Source organism: Panthera onca, chromosome C2 (assembly GCF_046562875.1).
Source record: "Panthera onca isolate mPanOnc1 chromosome C2, mPanOnc1 haplotype 2, whole genome shotgun sequence".
In the NCBI taxonomy this organism is placed as follows: domain Eukaryota; kingdom Metazoa; phylum Chordata; class Mammalia; order Carnivora; family Felidae; genus Panthera; species Panthera onca.
In genome coordinates, this window is record NC_138347.1 from 89,284,407 (window position 1) to 89,297,473 (window position 13,067).

A 13,067-nucleotide genomic window follows, 5' to 3' on the forward strand; every position below is an offset into this window, starting at 1 on the left:
TTAATATCAGGTTTCTAGGGCCCATCAATTCTTCTGCTACCAACCAGGCTGGTGATCTAATATCAGGGAAAATACTCACTAACTCAGTTAAGATTGATTATTTCAAAAGGGTAATAATAGCATGTAGGCTACTTTTAATTTGTTTAGTGACTTTGTTTTTCCACAACCTGGGTCTATATGTCAGCTCCATAACATTGTAGCAGATTATTTAACCTCTCCAAGCCCCCATCTGTAAAATGGAGGGAATAAGGGCTTTCTCACAGGGTTCTTGCAAAAAGTCACTTAAGGCACAGTGCCTGGTACACAGTGAATGCTATTCAATAAAGAGTTGCTATTTTTCAGAAGTGTTTATGGGAAAGAGAAAAAAGTCATTGGGGGCTTAAGGGTTGCCTTTCTTGGGCGGACAAGGATTGTGTTGGTATTTTCATCTTTAATTTCTTTCAGAGGTACTTGTATTCAATATTCATCTATCATGACTCCAGGCGCACGTTGTAGGCCATTAACACATATGGTTCCGGCTCCCGAACGAGAATAGGGATGGATTGCTCAATAGGAATTGCTATGTTTTTATGTTTTAAGTGCTATTTTTCCCTGAGGCTTTCAGCATGTCACTCTATTTCAAAAACAAGTGGCCCATGTGTCTCGAGAACCATGTGCCGTGGCTCACTGTCAGAGATTCTGTTTATTCACAGAAAGGTCATCAACTGGAGAGAACCTTATTTTTACTCCAGGCTGGTATGCATAACTACAAAGAGTCTGGGTGCTTAATGGTGCTTATTGCCAAGCCGTCCTGAAGTCAGCGATCCTTTCACCATTAATTCATGGGATTAACAGGCATTACTGTGAGTGTTGCATAGGAAACTCCTCTTGGTTCCCTAAATATATTTGTGTAGTGCCAGAGGACATGTAAACTGAAACACTGATGAAATTTTTTTTCTTTTTTTAATGTTTATTATTGTGAGACAGAGCAAGCAGGAGTGGGGGAGGGGCAGAAAGCAAAGGAGAGAGAAAATCTCAAGCAGGCCCTACGCTGTCAGTGCAAGTGGGGCTCCATCCCATGAACCGTGAGATCGTAACCTGAGCCAAAATCAAGAGTCAGGCGCTTGAAAGAGCTGGACGTCCGGCTTGGGAGCAGGCACCTTCGTTTCATGTGCAACCAAAGAGCGATTTAAAAATGGGTGATGTTGAGAAGGGCAAGGAGATTTTTGTTCAGAAGTGTGCCCAGTGCCATACTGTGGGAAAGGGAGGCAAGCATAGACTGGGCCAAATCTCCATGGTTTATTTGGGCGAAAGACAGGTCAAGCCCCTGGAGTTTCTTACACGGATGCCAACAAGAACAACGGCATCACCTGGGGAGAGGAGACACTGATGGAATATTTGGAGAATCCCAAGAAGTACATCCCTGGAACAAAAATGATCTTCGCTGGCATTAAAAGGCAGGGGAAAGAACAAGCTTGACAGCTTATCTCAAAAAAGCTACTAAGGAGCAATAGTTGGCCGTTGCCTTATTTATTACAAAACAAAAATGTCTCATAACTTTTTTTATGTGTACCATATCTAAATTGATCTCAGACACCAGAATTCAGATCATGAATGGCTGAGAGAATATTTCTTTTGGACAGTCCTGATTTAAATAAGATTGGCTTGTGGTTAAATGAATATGATTTGCTTTTTGAACTTTGATAGTAATTCTGGTTCAGAAAGTGCTGTCACTGTTTTCCCCTTTGAAAAATATGATTGGAGTTGATTAGATGTTGAGCTTTTCAGAGAGATGGCAAATGCCATCTCTAAACTTACAGGAGATCGGTTTTATATTTAGATTTATATAACTGGTTATATTAATATATTTAAATACTGAGGAAATCCCTTCACTGTATCAGAACAGCAAGACTCAGCTGTGTTTCAAGTTGTGTTTGTTAGCCTGTTAAAGGCAAGGGCTGAAGATAAGCTGGCAATGTCCACTTTATCTTTTTAGTCTTAACTACACCAATTTAAATTCCCCGCATCTAAAATGTTGCCTTTTGCTTAATGAAAGGCATTTTAGTGTGGTTTATGTATAATATTAAATAAAGAATATTAACACTTCTCACATTTTATAGATGATCTGTAAGGTCAGATGCTTTTAAAATTCAATGTGATAAATTATAGCAACAGATTTGGCTTGTGTTCTTTTTTTTACTAAGTTATAATTTAGGATTGTCTTCTAAACAGCTATTCAAAAATGCAACTGTGGAATTACCATATGTATGATTGGTAATGGTGCTTTTGCTAACTCATTAGAAGGGTTAAAGTAGAGGAGATATATCATCAGTACAAATTTGTAAATTATGTGATAAGGCTTAAGATAATTAAAAAACAAAATCACAGATCATGATTTTTCTAATGTGCTTGATCTAATGACTGATGCCAAAATTTAAATACAACAGTCCTAAGTAAAAAAAAAAAAGAGAGAGAGAGAGAGAGACACGCTTAAGCTACTGAGCCACTCAGGCGCCCTGAAAGTACTTTTTTTCTGACTCTATTATGAAGGACTTGTGAGTTTGTGAGTTTGCTTTGCAGTCTCTTGATTGTTACTATTGAGGCCCATTTGCTCAAGCATCCAGAGTCTGCCCAAGATAATTGATCGGTTGAACAACAATTCTGGAGGAGTTCACCAGCCTAGACATAAGGAGACACTGGTTTCTCCGAGGAGGTTTTCCACTGCCTCACTGCGTCACTTCCCCAAGCTCTCCCCACCCGGATTCCCCTATTCATAAAACAACTATAGTACCTATAAGATACTCCACCCAGCTCTGAAGGTCTCTAATTCTACTATCTATCTCTTTTTCAAATTAACCTCTTTGTCAAATACTTAATTTCTCTAATGATGAATAGTATGGAATAGAATTAACTGCTACCTAGAAGATATAATTAAGTTTGTATATTATTTTCTGTAACTAATGTGCAATGGATTTTAATTTTATTCATAATTACTAACTTCAGGCTTAAAATATCTGTGTATTAAGTAGGAACATTGCACCATTTTTATAGCCTCTTCTTCACATATTAATAAAATAACATAATAAAACACCACCCACACAGATGATAAGCCTCATTCTATCACCGGGAAATGTAATTAGCAAATTAAAGAGTTGGACTTATATTCCCGAGGTTTTGTTCTCATTTAAGTAAAGCCCCTGGTCTAAATCACAGTGATTATAATGTCGTACTAAGTAAATAAATGTCTGCCTTTCACAATTAGGTTTTTATTTCCCATTCTGCATTTTACAATATGAAAGCTAGATTTTGTTTACACTTTGATTTACTTAAGAGTTTTCTTAAATAATATCTTCTGAAAATAGAAGTGCAAACACACTTACAATGCATGGATTTGGGGCCCATTAACATTAGCTTGTATCCAGGTGGCATGCAAATAGAAATATGAGTGCTTTCAATTTAGACATTGTTATACTTTCCCTATTATCTTCAAAAAACATTTTTTTAAGAGAAAGGTTACTATCTTTCGCCTGGCTTCTCTGCAGGTCTCTGGAATAACAAGATAATATAAATCGGTTTCAGAAAACACAGGAATTTTGAAAAGAGAGGGAGATACAACTCCCTAAGGAAAGCACTCTCTCAGATCTAAAAGTCGTCCGGCCAATTCCATAAAACAAACGTCTTGTGGTTGAGCAGACACGCTGGATCGTGCAGATGGAAGTTCAAATCCTAGCTTTGCCGCGTACTAGTGGTGTGACATTGGCCAATCATCAAATCTCTGCAAGCGTCTATCGCCTCCTTTGTAAAATGGAGAGAATAGGGCCTACTTAAGAGGATCTGAGCAAAAATTGATAAGATAAAGTACATCACGTGCCAGTACATACTAATCACCCAATAAATCATGGAGATTATTATTATTTTTATAATCACTGCTATTTCTATTATTATTATGATTAAATCAGAAATAATATGACCCTGGGGGTGAACACGCACCATGATTTCAGCCATAACATTTAGGCAGCAGCATTAGTTTCCCTCAGAGGGCCTTGCTGTGCCCAGGGTGAGAGAATTGGAGCTCAAAGACACGCAGAAAACTGACAGCATCGAAGACCTCTGAGGATGCTGAAAACATTCTTCCTCGCTCTGCCCGAGGCTGCGTGACTGCCGACCACACCGGTTTCTGCCCTCGGGCACTGACTCCATTTCTCTGTTTTCATGCCAGCCTTCCTTCCTTCCTTCCTTCCTTCCTTCCTTAATGTTTGTCCCGCATGAGTCATCATAACACCCCAGTTCCATGACAGATAAGCTAGATAACTCCCATCAGGTCACTGCTCCTACAATTGGGAGAAGAAAAGAATTAAGAGATGGGACTCAAGCAGAGGATAAGGGTTGAACGCAGCAAAGTCACACGCGCACACACTCGCCCGCGCACATAAACACATACTCCATTACCGATTGTAAAACCAATTTAGAGGGTTAGTGGCCAGGAATATTTTTCATAAAATAGATTAGAAAACATCCGCACACACGCCATGTGGTAAGCAAACTGTTACTACCTTAAGTTTTTATTTCAGTTACATGTGTGTGTACATGTGTCTGTATACATGTGTGTATAAACTGGGTTGTGATATAAATGTGTTTCTTTTTGTTCTCATTTGAAGTAGAGCGCCCCTTTTAAGGGTCCCTTTTAACTAGAAAGGTCCTTTCTAACTAGAAAGCCTATGGTTCAATAACTCTCCAAAATCTGTAGATCTGGGATCTAAAATGGCAGTGGCTATGGAGGCTTTGGTTTTATTCGGTTTATAGCTTTTTGTTCCAGTAAGAAAATAGATTTTGTCCTCATAAGTAAGTAATTGTGTTAAAAGAATATAACTAGGGGTGCCTAGATAGCTTAGTCAGTTAAGCATCTACCTCTTGATTTCGGCTCAGGTCACTAACTCACAGTTTGTGAGTTTGAGCCCACATAGGGCTCTGTGCTGACAGTACAGAACCTGCTTAAAATTCTCTCTCCCCCTCTCTCTTTCTGACCTATCCCCAACTCGTGTGCTCTCTCTAAATAAATAAATAAAAACCTTTAAAAAAATAAATAAATAAAAATAAAAGAATATAACTAGGATCTACAATCAATCCCCCTGGAAGATGCCAGGTCTTCCAGGAATTAGATCACAGCATAAAGTGAACACAGTGATTGATGCTTGAAGCATGCTTTGGACTCTATGACCCACTCCTTGGCTTAATAGGCCACTTTTTGCACGGTATTCCATCCATGGAGCCTAGGCCTGCTTCAAAAGACCTGAAGAGAAGGGGCAACTGCTGGAGAGAAGGGGTGGGGGATTCTCTCCCAGCATGCACAAGCTCATATACTTACATAAGTGCACAACAAGAAGCCAGACGATGTAAGATGTATCTATGCTTTGTCAGGCTTCTAGAGGCCAATGGAAGTACATATGGGTCCATGATAGAACAAGCCTGGGATTCCAAAGCCCTCTAAAGCCTCTTTTTCACTCTGCTTCTCCTTGGCACAGAATAAGTCACTTCATTCTCTCCCTCACCTAGGCAGTTAATGAGTTTACATTGAGAACTATAACTGCCAAGACAATTAGACATGCCAAATATTGGTTGTTGGTACAGATTCTCCTGTTTGAAAACCTAAATAGGCAACTTTTTTATAGTCAGGAAGTGCTTGTCAAACATGAAATCACATGGGGCGCCTGGGTTAAGCATCCATTAAGCGTCTGACTTCGGCTTAGGTCATGATCTCACAGTTTGTGAGTTCAAGCCGCACATCGGGCTCTGTGCTGACAGCTCAGAGCCTGGAGCCTACTTCGGATTCTCTGTCTCCCTCTCTCTGCCCCTTCTCCACTCATGCTCTGTCTCTCTCTGTCTCTCAAAAATGAATAAATGTTAAAAAAAAATTTTTAAACATGAAATCACAACAAGGGGAACTAGTCAGAGTATCTTACCTGTTGGTTCTGCACACAGCCACAGTCTAACGCGGCCCACACCCCCAAATGTTCACATTGCAACCAGCCCTGTCTCCCCCTTCTCAGTCCTCTGCCCGCCACATTCCTATCAACACAACAGTTCTTCGGATGATGAAATGCAGGCAGCGTGGGTTAAGCTACCAGATGCCATGGTCCTACACTATGAACACACCCGAAGAAAGCACTCTGGCTACCTTCACAGGATTCCAAATCACAACCACATATGTATAGACCAGCCAGTCCCTTCTGTTACTACTGAAAATGGTTACTCTTTTTTTTTTTTGTATGTTGTTTTAATTTATTTTTGACAGAGGGAGAGACAGAGTGCAAGCAAGGGAGAGGCAGAGAGAGAGGGAGACAAAGAATCTGAAACAGGCTCCAAGCTCTGAGCTATCAGCACAGAGCCTGACGCAGGGCTCAAACTCACAAGCTGTGATATCATGGCCTGAGCCGAAGTCAGATGCTTAACCAGCTGAGACACCCGGGCACCCGCGAAGATCATTACTTTCAATCATTATTAGTGAAATTTCTATCTCCACCCTGAGAGGGGTGTCATAATTCAAAATCCTGAGTATACCTGACCTTTATCACCATGTATGAACACAAAGCCAAGAAGGAGATCTCCAGGTTCAGCATCTTCTGTTTATTCTAGTTAATCTTGTGCAGTGGGTTGATACTACAGTGAGGATTTGCTCGTAATATTATTTAGTTGCTACTCTAGGTCATTTGCCATATAAATGATGTATTAAATAATTTGAGGAGCACCTGGGTGGCTCAGTCAAACGTCCAACTCTTATTTTGGCTAAGGTCATGATCCCATGGCCGTGGGATCAAACCCCATGTCAGGCTCTGCACTGAGCATGCAGCCTACTTGGGATTCTCTCTCTCCCTCTCCCCTGCCCCTCCCCCACTCACTTACACACACTCTGTCTCTCAAAATAGATAATCATTTAAAATAATAACAATTATAATTTGAGCATGTGCCCTGGGACAGTTTTGCAAATGGGATAATTTTTAAATGAAAAAAAAAAAACCACTATCAACAAAGCAAAGAATTTTAAGCAGCTTTCCAAGGCTTTTTGCAATTAGTCACAGGCTTGTGAATGCAGCTCCATTATCCTTCTCTTGAACATGACTCATGTATGCTCTGTGGCCATCATTTCAGAAATAAATACATTGCACCTTCCTTTGGACGTCTTCGGTATTGACAAAGTCTTCTGCTCCATGAATTTTGATTATCATAGAACAATTATGTTAACCATAATTTCAAATCAAAACTCTAGACACAGTTTCTGAAATTAAATCTGATATGATTTTATGATTTCTTACAAAATGTCTTATCCAACTGAATTTTGGCCATCCGTTATTTATTTTAATGTGAAAATAAAATACAAATTTTAAAGGAAATACTTCTGACCCTCTGACACTCTTTTGAATTCATTTTAAATGGCCTAACTACTTTCAGTAGTACTTGGGAAATTCACCGTGTCCTTCTCCTCCCACCATGGCACTCTGTCACCTTTGCATCAGCCCCAACCGACAGGATTTTAGAAGCATGATATTCTCCCAACTTTACAACGAAGAAACAGCACATACATACACATAAGTGAACTGAATATGGGCTAGCATGCACACGTGTCCTCATCAATCCCTGAATTCCTTCAGCCAGTGACTCAATTTCTGCGTCGTATCTATTTTTATTGTATTACTGCTCAAAGACATCCAGTTACTATTTATCAGTTACTGCAATGTCTCAGTTATTTTACTGATTTGTGGAGACAACAGGTCAGAATATTTGAAACTGATGCTATCTCCAAAAAAGAGACATATGGTCCAGGCCAGAAGCAGGCATCCCTCTGCAGGAGGGAAAGCGCGACAGAAGGCATGCCCAGGGCATTGTGTCCTGAGCACTGGGTCGGGCCCAGGGCAGCCGCCAATTAAAGGAAGGAGATTCCAGGGATCATCACCATCACAGTTACACTTCTTGAGTATTTACTGTGTCCAGTGTGCACCAGTGCTTTCGTGCACAATCTCATCGAACACTCAGAAAAGCCCTGACAAGACCTTCACTAGCCCTGTGGTGAGATAGGGACAGGGGCTTGGAAAAGTCACTTGGAATTGTTGGAGCACAGATCTGAACACAAGTCTTCCGATTCCAGGGATGGTGCTCTGAGATTTCAACCTGCCCCTGGACCAAACACAACGCCCGTTAGGAAACATCACACCTTCTGACTGTCATTCCAGCCTGAGCCCTTGAGTCAGTTTGCACGACATTCCCATGTGTCTCTAGATCCTAAAATTAGGAAAATGTCTGCAGCAGGATAGGCAGTGAGGCAGCATCTTTTCATATTTTTCCCTGTTAACAATTCTCATAACTAATGCAATTTACCGTTCCTGACTCCTCACACTTCCCCCCTCAACATGTTATTTTTTGATTATTTATTATTATCATAATTAACATTTATTGGACACATCACGGTGCAAAATATGGAGGACGACAGACTCCCCCACCCTTTTGGCTTATAATCCAAATATTTAGATTGTAAACACAATATTTTTGGCAGGTTAATTCTGTAGGAAGAAATAGAGCATTTGCAGGAAATGTCAGATGCTTATTTTATGATCAGCGTAAGGAGTAATTTACCCCACACAAAGATTTGGATTTGGCAAGCAAACCCTGTCTACCTACCCACATGTGAGGAAGGCGGGAACAATGCTTCCTTCTTGCCACAATTTTTAGGAAATAGATATTTTTAACCTTCAATAAAATGCAGTGGCAGGAAGGGGCAGGGTAGAGGATTATTGATGGCCAGCACGGCAGCTGAGCCAGAGGCATTAATGGAAGTCTTTGCTCACCCCTCCTTGTAGTAATGAAAGAGATGCATGGAAAGTGACAAAATTAGTCTACTTATTCCTCTTTTACAATCTGCAGAGTGAGACTGGCAGCACATAAAGCAGATAACTCGCTCCACCATAGTGGCTTCCAAACTTCCCGCAGGGGTGACATTTCTCCTTCGGAGGTATAGACTGGAGCCCAGGTATGCAATGTTTTCCATTTAAGAAACCATGCCAATTTCATGTGACATGATATTGAAGACTGTAAGACAGAATAGAACACTAAGTACCTGCACCGACAGCATTTTTTCATTTCATAGTACTCAACTACCAAAAATACGGACCTCGTGAAGGTAGGAGAAAGTCACATCTCTGGGGCAAAGATGCATTACAGTTGCAAATTTCCACTGAGAGGAGACTATGCACTTCCACAATTCAGAAAGCTGCAAGGTTTTTTTGTTTTGTTTTGTTTTTTGTATTAATGGTCTGTGAGCAGGCATGAGTGTTAAGTCTAAATGAACTATGGAACAGATGGGAGTTTTCGTCCAGTACCCTCATTCTATAGGTAAGCATGAGATCATGTGTATTATCTGTGTTCATGCAGTTGGTTAAGTAGCAGAGTTGGGACATTACATTAATACAGATTTTTTTGGTCATTTAATCCAAAACTCTTACCAACATGCCATGCTGCCCATGCTTTTTAAACCCACAACAAAAACATATACAGGAATGGATATGCAACCTTGGAGTAATCCACAGATCTGAATTATCTAAACATCTCCCACAAAGTGGGAGGGCCCAGAGATGAATACTCCAAACCATTAGCCATGGATAGTCCCCCACAAATCCCAAATTATCTCAACAGAAGCCATCTGGCAGGCCTTACCTTCAGCCTGCAGACAAAGCATCCCAGCCAGGGTCCAATCCAATTGGTCAGAATCTCTATCCTACTAGTTAGATATGTCAAATACCACCCCTGCTTACCGGGAGATCCTGAAGGTACAAGAGCATCACTGAATTTGTACACATTACTTCCGTTGGAGGAGGCAAGGTTGCAGCTAGTCAAGTATAAATTATTCGGGTAATACGGAAAGAAGTGTTAAAAACTACTCTGAAAAGGGGTGCCTGGATGGCTCAGTCAGTTCAGCATTTGGTTCTTGACTTCAGCTCGGGTCACAATCTCATGGTTTGTGGGTTCAGACTCTGCATCGGGCTCTGCGCTGACAGTGCAGAGGCTGCTTGGGATTCTCTCTCTCCTTTTCTCTGCTCCTCCCCTGTTTGCACTTGCTCTCTCTCTCTCTCTCTCTCTCTCTCAAAATAAATAAGCTTAAAAAAAAACTACTTTAAAAAAAAAGCAATTGACCACCCCTTTTAGCTGCCCTAATTTTCCTTTCCCATTGCTGTAAATTCTGGCCACGTAAGAACAAGAAATCTGACAAAGGTAGCCTTTTTAATGTTTGCGTTATAGTCTCAACTAGCTAAACCACTGTTGGAAGCCATTTAAAGGGCATGCTCGTGCCACACTGTTCATCACCTTGTTCTGGCACCTTGTTTATTTCACTAACTGGAATTATAAAAAGAAAGGGTTGATCCACACCTGATACAGAATTCTGTTATTGTAAACAGTCGTTCACCCAAAAAGAAAAACAAATCTTCCTATCTCTCAGCCTATTGATGAAATAATGAACTCCCACTGCTCTGTAATAAATATTGTATGTGTCAATTGGATTATAAGAGAGCTTGGAATTTTGCCCCTTGGCATCTGGCATCGTACATCAAACTTACGTTTCCCCTCTCACTCTGCTGTAGCAAAACTGTAGTGCTGTTTTATACTTCAAGAATACTTATCTTTGAAACTACACATATTCTATAAGGCACAAATAATATTATTTATTATTGGGGCACCTGGGTGGCTCAGTCAGTTGAGTGTCCGACTTTGCCTCAGATCTCACGGTTCGTGGGTTCAAGCCCCGCGTTGGGCTCTGTGCTGACAGCTCAGAGCCTGGAGCCTGCTTCGGATCCTGTGTCTCCTCTCTCTGCCCCTCCCCCGGTCACTCTCCATCTCTCAAAAATGAATATTTAAAAATTTTAATTTATATATTATTTATAATATTTAAATAGTACCACGCTTCTTTTGCAATGCATAGCATCATGTATAATCAGAGGTTTGCTCCACAACAGAAAGAAGGGGTGGAATAGAAGTCGGAGAGACAACAGTCACCGTTACTAGAAGCTTCCTAACCGCAGCTAATGAGCACACAGCTATTGATTAATCTGCCTGTATTGGCACAACTGTCACTTAATTCTGCTTTATTATAACTAAAGCAAATAAAAACAAACAAAAAAGTATAGTGTTACGATCAATGTGCCCAAAGTTTTTAATTGGCCCACAACATTGGCAAGTGCCTCTAATAGCAGGGAACTTTAGAGATGACGCCATGCTTTGCATGGGGAAAAGATTATTTTCTGCTGTGACATAGTGTTTGTGTTGTGACATTTAGATAATTTTTAAAAATGGCTACTGCATAAATTTAGCAATCTATGACTTGTACAATATCTTCTGCTTTGAACACAAAGTTCTCTTCTTCTTTGGTGTTTCATTTGTTTTTGTTTTTTTTTTTTAATGGCATGTTATGAGCGATTATTTTCAGTTGATTAATAAATGTGATGTCTTCTTTGTACATTGTGTAGTAAGTTAAGGATCACCTGCCCCTTCTGAATCAGCCACTGCGTGGTCCTGGTGGGGGAGGGGAGGGGATGGATAACCCTTCTCAAGGCTGAAATATGTAACTTCCCTGAAAAGTAGGCTCATCTTTTATACCATAGCATGCTCTGATACAAAGTTCATAAATGTCTCATATCCACTTCAATTAGTTAATTCTATTTGCAAACCTACTCCATTTGTGTGAATTGGTCTGCTAAAATATATGATGCTTTTGATCTATCTTTTGTTTAAAATCAGTAATGTTGTCCCTTTTCTTCTCTCACTTAACTGTCAAAGCAATCCTTGAGAGAATGGCCCAGGGAAGGACTATCTGAAATTCAATCCAGAAAGGCCAACTGTTGGATCTCAGTGTTTCTGTCCAGCCTGGGAATTTGGGGCATCATTGCTAACTATCTGAGCAGAACAGTGTGCAACATGCTTTGGTTATTTTCTAGCTGAGTATCAGCCTGGCTTTACCAAACAATTCGGGTCTACGGACCCACATCAGACCCAAAGAGCACCCTGGACACATTCCCTAAGTAAAGGAAAAGAAGACAAGGAAAGCAGGAAAACCCGGTTGGGCTGGTCTCAGATTTCTTAAAGGAAATGTTAATGGTGTCTAGTAGAAGAGAGTTCATGATGTGGTAAAGAAATCGAAAAGGTTGAATGATGTCCATGCACAGCAATGGGTTTATAGCCTATTGCAGCCCTGTGCTGCAGGGGGGGGTAGTGTCCAGTGCTGTGATGAGGAGCCTCTCCCCTAACTAGCTCCACTTGGTGGCTAATTGCTTCCCTTTTTGAGGCTCTGTAAATTTTCTCATTTACAGAATGATGGGGCCGGCCTTGATTCCTGAAGGTCCCATTCAACTCTAACATGTTGAGGCTGGGAGTCTATAAAAGATTTGTGCTAGCTAAAATAGAAGGAGGGGGCAGATGGTATATTGGGCTCACGAGCTCTTACCAGGAAGAGCAACAGGAGTCCAGAAAAGGAAAAAGGAAAGCAGAAACAATTCTATTTTAAAAGGCCTGGAAACCTAACTAAAGAAGGTAATAGCTAATAACAAAGTTAATTTCCAGAAGTGTAGAAGGTAAAACCTGGCACACAAAACAAATAGGAGGAAAATACGGCAAAAATTACAGTGTTGCTTGGGGGCGCCTGGGTGACTCAGCTGGTTAAGTGTCTGACTTCAGCTCAGGTCATGATCTCACGGCTCTGTGAGTTCAAGCCCCATGTCAGGCTCTATGCTGACAGCTCAGAGTCTAGGGCCTGCTTCAGTCTCCCTCTTTCTCTCTGCCCCACCCCCACTCATGCTCGTTCGTGCTCTCTCTCTCTCTCAAAAATAAATAAACATTAAAAAAAATTTTTTTTAAATAATGAAGTGTTGCTCATTAATATGAGTAGAAAAAAGAAAGAGAATGTCCAGTGAGAATTCAGGCCATCGTACATTCATAATGCCAAATTCTTTAAAAGAAAAAACTATCCCTACTGGTAAATGAACATTTTTTAAAATTAAACTCATATCATCCTTTATTTAACTATTTGTCTGGGATTTGAGCCAGGCTGGAGA

The 13,067-nt window shown here is 40.6% G+C and overlaps 1 long non-coding RNA gene and 1 pseudogene across 1 annotated transcript in view; one reads left to right on the plus strand and one right to left on the minus strand.

Moving 5' to 3' along the window:
- Nucleotides 1-985: 985 nt before the first annotated feature.
- LOC144617369 (cytochrome c pseudogene) lies at nt 986-1,698 on the plus strand (annotated as a pseudogene).
- A 1,405-nt stretch (nt 1,699-3,103) lies between these two features.
- LOC132683391 (uncharacterized) overlaps nt 3,104-13,067 on the minus strand; it is a 70,010-nt gene continuing 60,046 nt past the window's right edge. The window contains exon 3 of the long non-coding RNA XR_009612209.3: nt 3,104-4,310. This is a non-coding gene — a long non-coding RNA (uncharacterized LOC132683391). The remainder of the gene's footprint in view (nt 4,311-13,067) is intronic.